The sequence below is a fragment of the Mustela putorius genome, unplaced genomic scaffold (assembly GCF_011764305.1).
Source record: "Mustela putorius furo isolate JIRA1106 unplaced genomic scaffold, ASM1176430v1.1 tig00000450_pilon_pilon_pilon, whole genome shotgun sequence".
NCBI lineage: Eukaryota > Metazoa > Chordata > Mammalia > Carnivora > Mustelidae > Mustela > Mustela putorius.
In genome coordinates this window covers 3,828,864-3,843,791 of record NW_025421385.1, presented here as the reverse complement: position 1 = coordinate 3,843,791, position 14,928 = coordinate 3,828,864, and the positions used below count along the sequence as shown (strand labels likewise).

Sequence of the window (14,928 nt, the reverse complement as noted above, 5' to 3'; positions counted from 1 at the left end):
GGGGGAAGTACGTAAAATATTAGACTTACCTTGGTAACTTTTTCTTCTCTTGGGGATTTTAGCCTCTTAAGTCCTGAGTGGCTTTGTAGTTTTCAGATGCCTTTAAACAGATATTTCTGTTTGTCTTTGTTTGCATTTTATGTAGCTTTTCTAATCGATCTCACAGCTTGGGTGATCTGCTGCAAACTATTCTCTTAGTTGGAAGTGGAACAGTACACTGGCTTCACCCATTATATTGGCAATTGTGTAGCACCTTTAGAGCCCATGGCCATTTTACCTCCCAAGATAAAAATACTCAGAGGAGTCATATTTTCATAAATTTCATTTCAAATGTGAAGTATAAGAAGATGACATAGTCAGCATTATATTTTCCACACTTACTAAATGTACATGTTTATAGAGATCCACACCAAGGTCGGCATAACACTTTATATTCAGAACGCTTGATAGTCACCATCTTCCTCTCGTCTTCTCTCTCATTGTTACCAAGGCTGGGTCATCCCCTCAGTGGTTAGCAATTGTAGAATCTCTAGGTTGTATCAAATACACCGAGAATGGACGGAAAGAGTTCTATTCAGAAACAGAAATCCTGAGCATACCTGCAGCCCACATTTCAAAAAGGGGATATTACATGTGAAGCAATGTGCCAGGCATTATGAAGATAAACAAACCTCTCTGCCTGCAGGAGCACAACAGTGCTACCTCAGAATTAGCGCCTTTTAGTTCCACATAAGGAATTCTCCAGGGAAGAAGCCAGTCATACGTAGTGGGATATCAGAGGAGGGAATGATTAACTACCCTTAAGAGTGTCTGAGGCTTCTCATGGCGCAGTGGCATGAAAGGCACTTCGAAGTTTACAGGGCACATGGATGGCTTAGTTAATTAAGCATCGGAGGCTTGATTTTGGCTCGGGTCGTGACTTCAGGGTCATGAGATTGAGCACCATGTGGGGGGTCCACATTGAGTATGGAGCCTGCTTAAGATTCTCTCTCACCCTCTCCCTCTGCTCCTCCTTCCCCACTTGTTCTCTCTTTATTTCTATCTCTTTCTATCTCTCTCTCGAAGAAGAAGGTCAGGAGAAGAGGAGAAGGAGAAGATGAAGAAGGAAGAAGAAGGGGGGAGGAGGGGAAGAAAAGGAAGAAGAGGAAGAGGAAGGAAAGAAGAGGAGGCGGAGGGGGAGAACAGGAGGAAGAGGAAGGAAGAGAAGGGGAAGCTGTTTACCTGCAGGGTGGTTAAGAGAAAGGGTTCACGGTAGAGGGAGAGCGTGTACAACATGGCCTAGGAAATCCCAGGAGATATTGTGTGGTCAAAGCCCAGCATGCTGAAGGAAATGGGTAGGATATGAAGTGCAAAACTAGGTTGCAGTGGACCTTCCATGACAGGACGTTTAGACTTGATGCTGCAACGGTGGAAAAACAAATACAGGATTTCACTGGTAATATGACCTTATAAACTACAGTCTACATGGAGTGATCTTTGGGAACTAGACAGATTAAGGATCGTATTAAGATGTCCTAAAGTTATCTCAGAGGCCTACTATCACTGTGTCAAAGCGTCAGAATTTATCTGAAGAGGCCACAGCTAATGGTATACTTTCAGACACAAATTATACCTTTAGACCTAAGAGTTCGCTTTATTGGGGGTTTTGGCAAATTGATTTTTATGAAGGAAAAAAGGAATTTTTTAAAAGGTATGAAAACTTATCAATCACCTATCACAAACTAATCTTCATGTCACTATAGGTTTGGGATAGAAGCACATACAAAATCCTTACCACTTGACAAACGATGTCTGTTAAAACTGTACCTAGTTAGTGACATCCATTCTTAATCACATCCAGCAGTGCCAACCCACTGGGTCCAAGAGCTCAGGTTGTTTTGTTTTGGTTCCAGTTACTAGGGATAAAACAAGTATGGCTTACTATATTTTTACCCATTTACAACCTATGGAAAAAGAAAATTGTGTGATGGAAGATATGTCATTTTTTCTCTCATTGTTCCAATGTAGGCCTAATATAGTGTGATATCTGAGGCTAAAAATAAAGTGCCAAATAAACAAATACATAAATAAATTTGTGTTTGTGTCTCCCAAAGACATGTGTTGATGTCCTAACCTTTGGTACCTGTGAATATGACCTTATTTAAAAATAAGATCTTTTTAAATATAAGCAGGTTAAGATGAAGTCATTAGGGTGCACTTGAATCTGATATGACCGACATCCTTCTCAGAAAAGGAGAGGACAGAGAGACACAGTGAACGGACAAGGGCCTGGAGTGATACATCTATAAGCTGGAAGAGGCTAAGGACGGCCCCACCTACAGGCTGTGTCAGAACATGGCCCATTGACACACTGATTGTGGATTTCCAGCTCCAGGACAATGACAGAATACATTCCGTTGTTTAAGCCCAGTTTGTGGCACTTTGTTAAAGCAGCCCATTAAGGCAGCCACTTCCTTTGGAGAATAAGTACGAACCAGGCAAATCAACCAAAACATACCAGGTTCTTCTTTGGGAAAGGGATGATATAGATGGAATCTGACAGTCTCTCAAACCACCAGAGAGGGAAAAAAGGATTTGAATCAACTTTGCAAACTGAATCAAAGGCCAAATGGTAAGTCATGGTGACCCTGTTTCAGAAATTGCATTTTTTAAAAAGTACCATAGGGAGATCTTGGACTATTTTATAAGAAAGACTGCCATGATCAATATACAGGCTTAAAAATGGCCTGAGCTATGGAGAATGCACTGGACAGGAGGTCAGGCAAAGTGATTCTACAATTTGTTGAGTCATCGTGGTGACTTTAGGTAGAGTACTGACAATAAAGAAGGAGTGAAATGAATATTTTTGGGAAATATCCTGGTGTTTACTATGACAGGATTTTCAGTGAAGAGGAAAATGTCAGAAGTCATTCCTAGGTTTGGCTTGAGCAATTGGCTTGATATAACTGCTATTTCTTAAGATTAGTAAGATTATGGAATAAGATCAAACTAGGTAAGAAAGCTGGGTCTTGGCATAGTGATATCACTCTGCTCAGATTCACCAAAATCCAACACCCTTAAATCTTCTCATTTATCTCATTCTCCAACTTAAGATCCAAGGAAAAATTCTAACAGCACCCAATGCACTGGGAGCGTCCGTACTAACATTCAACTCAAGAAATTACCAGCCACAACCACAGGCCTCTCTTTGCTCAATGATTAACAAGCATGAAAGCCAACATGAGTCTTATGAAATTATTTTGCATTGTAGAAATAATCAAACTATTAATGAATAGGGAAAATTTCTAAGTTTAAAAAATAATTTTGGAAAACATCTATTCTGAAATCTATTAAAAACTAAAACAAGAACACTATGAAACAAGATATGAAGTTTAGAAAATTCTTAAAAAACGATTTTAAATGAGAAAAGATATTACCACATTAAAAAAAAGGGGGACACACCTTAACAATTCACAATGGCATGAGGAATAAAGAGACAATTTATGAATGCAGAAAAACTCATCAGAGATGAAGTGATCAGGTATATCTGGAATTCACAAAGCAAGAAGGAAATGTAAACTATTAAAGAGGATGGTAGGTGTCACAGAGAAAAAATACGGAAAAATAAAAATAAATGTAAAGGCTTTAATAGAAATGAAAATGGTCAGGTTGCTCAGACAATGATGGTCTATCTAGAAAGTTCAGGAGAATCAACTGAAAAACTATAGTCAGAAAAAAATGGTCTGCTGCAAGATCAAAATGTAAATAACTTATGCCAGCAAGCAACAACAATAAAATATAGTGGTAAAAATGTAAAGAAATAACATAAAATAAAATACCTAGGAAATAATAAAATAGTAAACAACATTTAATAAGAAAATTAGAAATATTACTAAAGAGATACAGGTAGCCTGAATTACAAGAAGTTTTATGTCCATGGCACAGAGTCAGTATGACAAAGACATCCAGTCTCCAAAATTAGTCAATACATACAGCATGATTGCAGGCAAGGTTTTAACAAGATTTTTTCATAGAACCTGACAAATGATCCTAAAATTTATATAATGCAACATATGAACAAGAAGAGCTAAGGCTATTGTGAAATATAAGGAATGAAGAGTTTTCCTTTAAGACATGAAAACATATTTTACAATTTAAATTACTGAAATAGTGTGGGATTTGGAGTACTATGGAAACAAAGATATATGTTCTTCCACGAAGTTGTAAGAGAATGTGTCTGAATGTGTCCCCACAAAATTCATACATTGAAATCTTGATGCCCAACATGATAATTTGAGAAAGTAGTCCTTTGAGAGGTGACTAGGTTATAAGGTGACTAGGTTATATGATGGGATTAGTGCCCTGATCAGAGAGACCCAGACGGTAACCTTGTCCTCTCCACCTTGTGAGGTTGCAATGAGCAGTTTGCCTCCAGGCCTTCACCAGAACCCTGGCACCCCGAAGCGGGACTTCTAGTTTCCAGAACTGTGAGAAATGAATTCCTAATAATTCTAAGTCACTCAATCTGTAGTAGTTTGTTACAGAAGCCCAAATGGGAGCAGCCCAAACAAGACCCAAACCAAAGTCTAACAAAGATTATTAGATCCTCTCCAAAAGCAAAGTTGAATGGCAAACACCTATAGAAAATATTTTCTACATACATAACAAAGGAAGAATCTGGTGAAAAACAACAAAAATTATAATATTTTTAAAGGCAACACCCAGAAATAAAAACAAAGTAACAAAAAAAGGAAATAAAATACCTGATAATAATGAAAAGTTCTTGAACTTCACTAGTATTACAGAATATGCAAACAAAACCAGAGTTAATATTTCCATTCATTAGAAAGGTAAAATGCATAATTTTACAACACAGTTGGCGGGTGTGAGGAAATAGATATCTTTGTGCCCTCATGGTTGATTACCATTTTAGTCAGACCTTGAAAGGAAAACAAAAAACAAAACAAAAACAAAAACAAACCAAAACAACCCGTTAATCTGTATTCTACACCCTGAGCCTTCACTAAGAGAAGTATACTTAAATGTGTTACCAAAAAAGAAAGAAAAAGAGAACTGAATAACATTAGAGTATTAGCACAGACTATATTGTTGCAATTTATTTGAGTTACCTAAATACACCTTGAAACTCTCCAATTTGAGTTAAAGCTAATTCTTTTTGGTCTTAAATGTAATGCGGTTGCCATAGAAACTTTTTTTTTAAAGAAATTCTTTAAAAGAACACCTGTGTCAATAAGCATGCATCTGAAATATGTAAACTCTTACAACTCAATGCACTTTAATTTCTTCTATGATAATTCCTGTATTTTGCCTAAATAATAAAGATTAATAATTTATCTCATAACTGTATCACTTAGGCTAAAATGTCTCCAATTTATGCACAACTACATTTTTCATGATTTTCTGGGAAATAAAAATAAAAATTCAGTACAAATACTTTTTGAAATAATTACTTTTTTTTCTCTAAATAGAAGGTAAGGAAAAGGAAAGAGACAGCACATTTTGAGAAAGAAGGAAGGCTGGAATGTAGCCTTGATTAGTGGAAGTATTTTAAAGAAATTTAAAATCCACCTGGCACTCAGATATAAAAAGAAATGAAGATTGAGCTGCTTTACTGACATTTCCTTCTGGATTGCAGAGGATTGTAATGACTCATTCTTCATTGCTATGCCAGTCTATCTTTCCAGCACAAGGCTTCATTAAGGTTGAAACAAATGTAAAAGCAAAATGCAAAGCTAGTGTCACTGTGGTAGTGGCAAGTTTTAGTGACCTGTCATAGTGACATAAACCCCAATGTGCCCAACTGGAAGCTCCACAGGCAAAAGTGTCTAATGATAGGGACTTGAGGAAGAATCTATATAGAAATGAAATTGGAAGCCTCTCTAATGCTACCTGACAGCAAGTAGACTGACCTTCACAGCCATTACTGTGGCATAAAGGATGCCTGAGTAACCAGGCACAGAGAAATATAATTGGCAAAGTAAGGGATTTTAATAGAGTGTATAAAAATGTGTGTGGAAAGAGATAGGTACTGTCTCTTCTATATAATTTTCTAGTAATGGTAATTGTGTGTGTGTGTGTGTGTGTGTGTGTGTGACTGTGTTGAATGAAAGCATGGGTGAGTCCAATTCAGCCTTAATAGAACAGCAACAATATTAAATAGGGAATGATCGTAAAATACTATCTGTGTGTGCTTTAAGGTAAATTTTTCACATATGAAAGTTGTCAGATTAAAAGTCAAGACTTATCTGGAGAACTAGAACAGGATGAGGTTCACTGGAAATATATTCCTAATTCTGTTATATGATATTGCACTATTTTTTGCAAGGGGTGTGCTGTGTGTGTGTGTGTGTGTGTGTATGTGAATGTGTGTTCAAGAGGGAAAGGAATGGATGGATGAGGAATGGAAAATCAGAAATGTTTCACATTTTTCATGTTGTTTATTCATACTGGCTCCTAAATTTCTACATAAAGGGGACCTGAGGGAGAAATTCCTGTTGGTAGAAGTTTACTTGAAGCTACCTATCCTATAATATGTCTTAGATTGTATGTTTATTAGGGTGGTTCGAGGAGCTAATTAAGATTTCATAGTAGGGGCACCTGGGTGACTCAGTCAGTTAACATCCAACTCTTGGTTTCAGCTCAGGTCATGATCTCAGGGTCATGAGATCGAGCCCCAGGTCAGGCTTTGCACTCAGCAGGGAGTGTCTTCGGTCCCTACACCCGCCTGTAAAATAATTAAATAAATCTTAAAAAAACAACAAACAAAAGACTTCATAGTAGCTAAAGCCCTTCAAAGCTCTCCTTTGTGTATCCATTGCTGCTGATGTTATGTCATTCCTCAATACTTAACCGTAATGTGATGTAAGTGACCATGAGGCTATGATGGTGTGGCAGGACATTGCAATCTTAAATTATTCTTCTGGTCTCAATACTTTTATCTTTCCATTACGGGTTCTCTAATCCTTACGTGTCCCCACCCCAAGTTGTAAGCAATAACTTGACAGTCACAGATTCATCTTGTACTATTTAGTTGTATGTAACAATATAATTAGAAAGATCACAGTGACTAGATTATCTGATATGCAAGCAGTCAATAGCTGAAAGACTTATTTTGTAGGGTTTGGGGTTTTTATGTTCTCCTTACAAGTACCTTGCTGATGGCGTGCCACCATGTCAGGCACAGTTCAAGAATGGATCTGGCTCTACTACTCGGTACGTGGATGACTTCAGACGAGTCATTGAACATCTTTGCACTTCCAGTTCCTCACCTGTAAGTTAGAATACTAGTAAGATCTTTCATATAGGATAATTATGGTTTAAAAATTAACCTAAAGTACAAAAGGACATTTGTAAAAGAGTACCTGAAAAAAAGGAAGCCCTCAATACATGCCGGCCATTATCATTCCTATCACAGGGTAATGGCTTTAAAACAAACTCCCAGAGCTATTCGTACACATGGCTATGCTCAGTGGTGAGGCATCCTTCTGGGAGTCACGAAACCTACCCTATAAGATGTCCTTATATATTTGCTGTGAGATGTCATTAAAGGACTTTGAATTCTTCATTTTGAATAGCTTCAAAAACCAACAGAATTTATTTTGAACATTCTGAATTATAGAAATTCAATAAAAAAGTGTGATTTTTATTGCATTTTATTCCTCCAAAAATGATAAATGGAGTATACTAAGTGGCAGACACAATGGGAGGTCTATTGATGAGTAAGGAACTTTCCCAACCTGCCCTCATGGAGTTTGTAAGTTAGAGCCCAGACAGATATATAAGACTGTTAGCTGAATTGATCCTTTTCTGATAAAAATCAAAGGAATAACCAATTGTTATTTAACGGCTCAAATAGAGCCAACAATGCACTTCCAATGAAGTTTCAAAAGTATGTTTATTCTGAAAATAGTCATTTATAAGAATAAAATTTGTAAGTCTACTATAACAACAACAACAAAAAAGCAAACATGGACTCATATAAACATATTGTTAAAGAGTTTATTGCTAAATGAACTTGGTGATTAGAATTCCCTGGTTGATGTGTTCTGTGCTTCTATTTCCACAGAGGAGAGAATTCATACCTTCAAATGTATTAGTTCTTAGTTCCTCAACTAGGGTAGTTTCACATCTTTATATAAGGACTCTTGTTATCTAAGAACACCTGTAGCTCATGTTTATGATGGGTTTCCCAATACCTAACTCACTATCCCTTATCCTCTCAAGCAGAGACTGCGTTCCCCTGCCCCTTATGCGGAAGGATTTAACAAGGTGTTTGGAAAAGTTAGAAGAAGGAAAAGGAGGAGGAGAAGGAGAATGCAGAATATTTATCAGTAAAGAGCTTAGAGGAGTGTAGAACTGGAGGTATAATATCAGTAAGATATGGCTGTGGTAGTTCACGGTAAACGTGGGAGGCTCTCATGTAAGGAAATGCAAGTGAGGAGTGAACAAGAGGAATTATGTGAAGGCAGACAAGGAAGTAGAATAGACAAGAGTGAGGTTCAAATACATCATTCAAGAAAAGAAAGGAAAAAAAATCCATGGGTCACACCCAGGTTTCCAACTTGACCTGGGAGTGGCCCATTGCCATACAAGACAGAGAATGGATTTATAGAGGTAAAGACCAAGTTTTGTTCATCTTACACCCTTAAGTCCAGCACTAAGCACAATCGTTGGCACACAATGAACAAAGAATTGATTATGATAGCTACACTAAATCAACCATGTAAGTAAGCCTCAATTAGCATTTGAAAATGGATAGAGGAAAAAAACCTTATAGGAGGGAATAATGGAAGTACATTGGAAACCAGAAGACCAAATAAAGACACTAAAATATCCTCTCCTAATAGCTTCATCATAGATCTGGTCAGAGGCCAGATAGGGATGTGATAAGGAAATTTGGCGATCTACACATTCTGATATAATAAAAAATAAAAATGCCTTTTTAACTCAGATTTTGAAGTATAGATTACAAAGTAAATTTCACCCTTCCCTGTATAAATTCTACGAACATTGACAAACACATACAATCATGTAATCACCACCAAAATCAAGATACAGAATATTTCCATGTCCACAAATAATCCCTTGTGCCCCTAGGCTATCAATCCCCCTTCTCACACTGGGGTTCCTGGTAAACATAGATGCAGTTTCTGTTCTAGAGGTTTGTGCATCCCAGCACCTCCTTCAGTGAAATCATGCATTCTGCAGCTTTTTGGGTCTGGTTTGTTTCATTTATCATCATGTACGTGAAAGCAATCATTATTGTTGCATGACTGGTAGTTCACTAATCCTGTGTTTTTTTAATTAAACATTTGAAAAAAATTATAGATTTCCAAAGAGTTGTATGAAATGATATCAAGGTTCTACTACTTTGAGTTGTGTGCAAATTTTACTTTCATTTAACTTTAACTTTCTCACTTATAAATATGGTCATAAGTATCAGGGGGTGTTATAATCTTTGTTTTAAACATCATATATGGTTTTTAAAAACTCAGGAGGAGAAGGATAATCTAATGCATTTACCAGTATTTCTTCTTTTTCTGTCTTCCTCCTGATTCTCCAAGATTTCTTCCTTTAGCATTTCCTCCCTGTCTGAAGAACATATGTTAGCCATTCGTTACAAGTAGGACTGTGACTGACAAATAATTTTAGTTGTACATCAACTGACAATGTCTTTATTTCCCCATTGTTCTTGAAAGACAGTTTCGCCTGATATAGAAACCATGGTTGACATTTATTTTTTATGATTTTTATATTTTTAAATAATATCTATACCCAACATGGGGTTAAACTCAAAATCCCAAGATCGAGAGTCACATGCTCTACCAACTGACTGAGCCAGCCAGGTTCCCTGACATTTCTTTCATCATTTGAAAATGTGCTACTTCTTTCTGACCTCCAAGGTTTCAGATGAGAAATCCATTGTCATTTGAATTTGTGTTCCTTATAGATAACATATCTTTCCTCCCTGCTGCCAAGATTTTTTCTTCAGATTTAGTTTTCAGTAATCACAATGTATCTTTGCATGGATTTCTCTGAGTATATCCTATTCCAGATTCATTCAGATTCTTTGTTATGTGGGTTTATCTTTCATCAAATCTGGGATATAATCAGCCATTATTTTTTCAAATACTATTTCAGCCCCACTCTCTCTTTCTTCCCTTAAGGGACGCTGATGATACAATGGTTGGAGCTTTTGTTTTTCTCCTACAGTTCCTTCAGGTCTGCTTATTTATTGCTTTTAGTCTATTTTCAGAGTTCTTCCTGGACTTGGTGGTGCTTGATGTGACAGGATCTCTCTTATCAGTTTCCCAAGCTGGGCATTTTGTCTGGTTAGGAGAGAAGAATCTCAGACCAGTGGAGATAGGGACTGATTCTCCTGCACACTTATTGTCAGTGAGGCTTCTGGTTGAAACCTCTTACTGGTACTGCTGTGGTCTCCTGGTCTTGTCATCAGGAATTCCATTTGCTATGGTGGATGGATAATCATACATGGGACACATTCTGTGGCTAACTTGGGGGTCAGAATTACAGGTCTGAGTCATTTTCCTTTGTTGGATAGAGTAAGGATCCTAAGAAGAATGACCACCATGCATTTCCTCCTGTCTTGATATTATAACCAATTTTCTTCCCTTTCTCTTTCAGAGTTCTCATTTGATCATTTTTGTGTGTGTGTTATTTAGCTTGCATAAGTAGGTATACCTATGGTTGGAGGATGGAGAGATCAGTCTATATCAATCTGTGGTCAGAAGCCCCCCCTTCTTTTTGATTGATTAGTATTATGCCATTATATGGCTATAGCAAGTTGGGAATTTTTTTTGTTTGTTTGTTTGTTTACTTTTTGTTTTTGCTTTTTACCATACACAAGCTGAAGATTATTTGGGATTTTTTTTTTTTTTTTTAGTTTTGCGAGATGATTTTTTAAAAGGCTTTAAAATATTCACATATGTTTTATTTTGTAAATATATGTATTCATTGCTTCTGGTAAATACCTGGAAGCGAAGTTTTTGGGACAAAAGTGCAAACTTAGCTCAATAAGAAAATGCTGAAGAAGATTCTGGGAGGATGACAGAATAAGAAGTACCAGAAATCTGTCTCTTGTTATAACAACAATGGTACTGGCAGAATCTGTCTAATGTAACTATTTTGGAAATTGCATCTATTTGAAGGTTTATGCCTTCCAGGGAAGGCTTGGACAGTAAACTGTGGTTAGTTTCAATTTTAGCTCTTAATAAAGTATCGACTATCATCCACCACTCCTAGGTCTGTGGCAGGCATCTGTTCACATGTTCCTGGAGCAATTTACACACAGCTTGCAGAAAAGCCAGTGGGGCAAAAAGGACCCTGCCCTTCAAATATTAGGGATTTGTGCTTTGTTTTCTAATTTCTGCCTCTGATCACAGAGCGCTGATGCAAGGATGGGTAGCCATCGTTGTACAATCCCCCATCCTACTGTTGAAAGAACTGCCCCATTTGGTTAAGTGACTTCCAGAGAATGTAAAGACCTGATATATATTTTTTTCTCTCCATTTTTCTCTTTTTTCTCTGTTGGGAGCCTAACTTTTAAGGACTTGCACATTCAAAAACAACTGAGGAAATTTTTAAAAAATCACTTCATGCCCAAAAGATTGAAGAATTAAAAAAAAAAAAAAAATGAACAGACCCTAAGGACCGGTGGGATACCACAAAGTGGATCAAAATTCAGTGTGAGAATCCTCCAAGAAGATGGAAAGAGAGACATTATTTGAAAAACTGATAATCAAAGTGTTTCAAATTTGAAACAAAATACATATATATAAACTTCTAAGGAGCTCAATAAGCTGCACACTGAATGTATTTAAAGAGACCTACACCAAGACCTTTTATAATCAGACTGTCAAAAGACAAAGGGAGTCTTGAAAGCAGCAAGAAGGAGCAACTCATCACATACAGAGGATTCTCAGTAAAGTTATCAGTAGACATCTCACCAGAAATCTTGGAGGCCAGAAAGAAATGGGCTGATATTTTCAAAGTGCTTAGAGAAAAAAACATCAACTAAGAAACCTACATCTGGCAACACTGTTCATCAAAACTAAAGAAGAAATGAAGATATTTTCATATAAACAAAAGCTAAGGAAGTCTTTCACTACTACATCTGTCCTGAAAGAAAGTCTAAAGGAAGTTCTACCATTGAAATGGAAGAACACTGGACAGTAGACCAAAGCCGTATGAAGAAAGAAAGAACTTGAGGGATGTCTGGGTGGCTCAGCCTGTTAAGCATCCAACTCTTGATTTTGGCTCAGGTCATGATCTCAGGGTCCTGAGATCAAGCCAAGCCTTGAGTCAGGACTCACATGAGGCTCTGTGCTCAGCAACAAGTCTGCTTGAGATTCTCTCCCCCTCTCCCTCTGCCCTTCCATCCACTTGCTTTCTTCTTCTTCTTCTTCTTCTTCTTCTTCTTCTTATTCTTATTCTTCTTCTCTCTCTCTCTCTCTCTGGCCTTCAAATAAATAAATAAATCTTTTAAAAAATAAATAAAGATATTGGTTCAGGTAAATAAATGGGCAATTATGAAAGGAAACATTATAACTTAACTTTGGTTGGCTATTCCACTTCTTGCTTTCCAAAATGATTAAAGAAAGTAATGCATAGCAATTACTAGTCTGATTTTAGACACACAATGTATAAAGATGTACTTCTGTAACATTAATAACGGAAAAGCTATCAATAGAGCTATTAAAGGAGCATAGTTTGTTTTGTTTTTGTTTTTGTTTTTGTTTTTTTTTGGTAAAGATTTTATTTATTTATTTGACAGGCAGAGATCACAAGTAGGCAGAGAGGCAGGCAGAGAGAGAGGAGGAAGCAGGTTCCCCACTGAGCAGAGAGCCTGATGTAGGGCTCGATCCCAGGACCCTGAGATCATGACCTGAGCCGAAGGCAGAGGATTTAACCATTGAGCCACCCAGGCGCCCCTAAAGGAACATAGTTTTGTGTTACTGAAGTTAAGTTGGTATCAACTCAGAATGTGGTAAATTTGGATGTTAAGTATAATTTCCACTCTAATAAAAAACAAAGTAGCTAAAGAACATGCACAAAAAGAAATTAAAAGAATTAAAATGTCTTGCTCTAAAAAGTCAGCTAAATACAGAGACAGTAATACAGAAAATAGGGAGCACAGTATTTATAAGGCATATAGAAAACAAATAGGAAAATTATATAAATGGAGTCCCAGCCTAATAGTAATTCCTTTAAATGTAAATGGATTAAACTCTCCAGTCAAAAGACAAAGATTGGCTGAATGGGGGGGAACAAAACAAGACAATAAAAATATGAATCTGTGCTTGTTTTGGCAGCACATATACTGAAATTGGAAGGATACAGAGATTAACATGGTCCCTGTTCAAGGATGACATGCAAAGAAAAAAAAAAAAAAGACCAAATGATCTGCTCTCTATAAGGAACTCACATTGGATCCAAAGGGGGGGGGGGGAACAGGTTGAAAGTGAAGGGATGGAAAAAGATATTTCATGCAAATAGTAGCCAAAATAAATCAGGGTCACTATGCTAATATCTGATGAAATAAACTTTAAATTAAAAAAAAAAGAGTATAAGACAAAAAGAAGGATGTAGTAACAAAAGTTTCCATACAGCAGAAAATATAGCAATTATAAACATTTTTGCGCAGAATAACAGATCATCAAAACATATGATGAAAAAAATTGACAAAACGGAAAGGAAATAGCTCTACAACAATAGTTGGAGACTTAAATACCACACTCTCATAATGAATAGAATGTAATAAAAAAAGGAAGATAAGATAAGTAAAGAAATAGAGCACTTGAGGGATGCCTGTATGACTCAGTCATTTAAGCATCCAACTCTTGATTTCAGCTCAGGTGATAATCTTATGGTCATGGGATCAACCCCAGGTTGAGCTCTGACTTGGTGTACAGAGTTTTCTTGAAATTCTCTTTCTTCTTCTCTTGCTGCCCCTCCCTCCTGTTTTCTTTCTCTCTCTCTCTCTCCAAAATAAACAAACAAACAAACAAACCTTGGGTAAAGAAAAGAAATAGAGGACTTGAACAGCACAACAAATGAACTCACTCTAACACATTTACAGGACACCATACTCAACAACAACAGAGTAAACATTCTTCTCAAGTGCACATGGGGCATTCTCCAGGACACATCATATGTTAAGCCACAGATTAAGTCTACTATTAAAAATAACAAAAACCAGAAAATAATGTGTTGGCAAGGATATGGAGAAATTAGAACATTCGTACACTGGTACTGTGAATGTAAAAAGGTGCAGGTACTATGGAAAATAGGTTTATGCTTCCTCAAAAAATTAAAAATACATTTACTATGTTATCCACCTCTGAATAAGTGCCCAAAAGAATTGAAAACAGGGTATCTGAGTGATTTTGGACCCTCATGTTTATAGAAGAATTACTCACAATAACATACAAGTGGGAACAACCCAAGTGTCCACCAAAAGATAAACAGATAAGTAAAATAAGGTATATGTATACAATAGAATATAATTCAGACTTAAGAAAATCTTAATACAAGCACAACGTTAATTAAACTTGAGGATATTTTTTAAATACTGTATAATTCCATTTACATGAGGTACAACAATTAGTCACATTCATACAGACAGAAAGTAGAATGCAGGTTTGACAGGAGGTATGAGGAGAAAGGAAAGGGGAATTATTGTTTAATAGGTGTAGAGTTTATGTATAGCAAGCTATAAACGGTGGTGATAATTGCACAACAATATAATTATACTTCCTACCACTAAATTATGTTTAAAAATGATTAAGATGGTAAGTTTTATATGTTTGTAACCACAATTTTAAAAGTAAAAGTAAATTAAGAGACTGCCAAGCTGTTCTCATAGACCATTCTTACTTCCACAAGAAATTGATAAGAGTCCAAGTTGCT

The 14,928-nt window shown here is 36.6% G+C and overlaps 1 non-coding gene across 1 annotated transcript; it reads left to right on the top strand.

Moving 5' to 3' along the window:
- Nucleotides 1–13,315: 13,315 nt before the first annotated feature.
- On the top strand, nt 13,316–13,419 carry LOC123392152. The gene has a single exon (XR_006606856.1). It is a non-coding gene; the product is annotated as a U6 spliceosomal RNA (small nuclear RNA).
- Nucleotides 13,420–14,928: the final 1,509 nt, after the last annotated feature.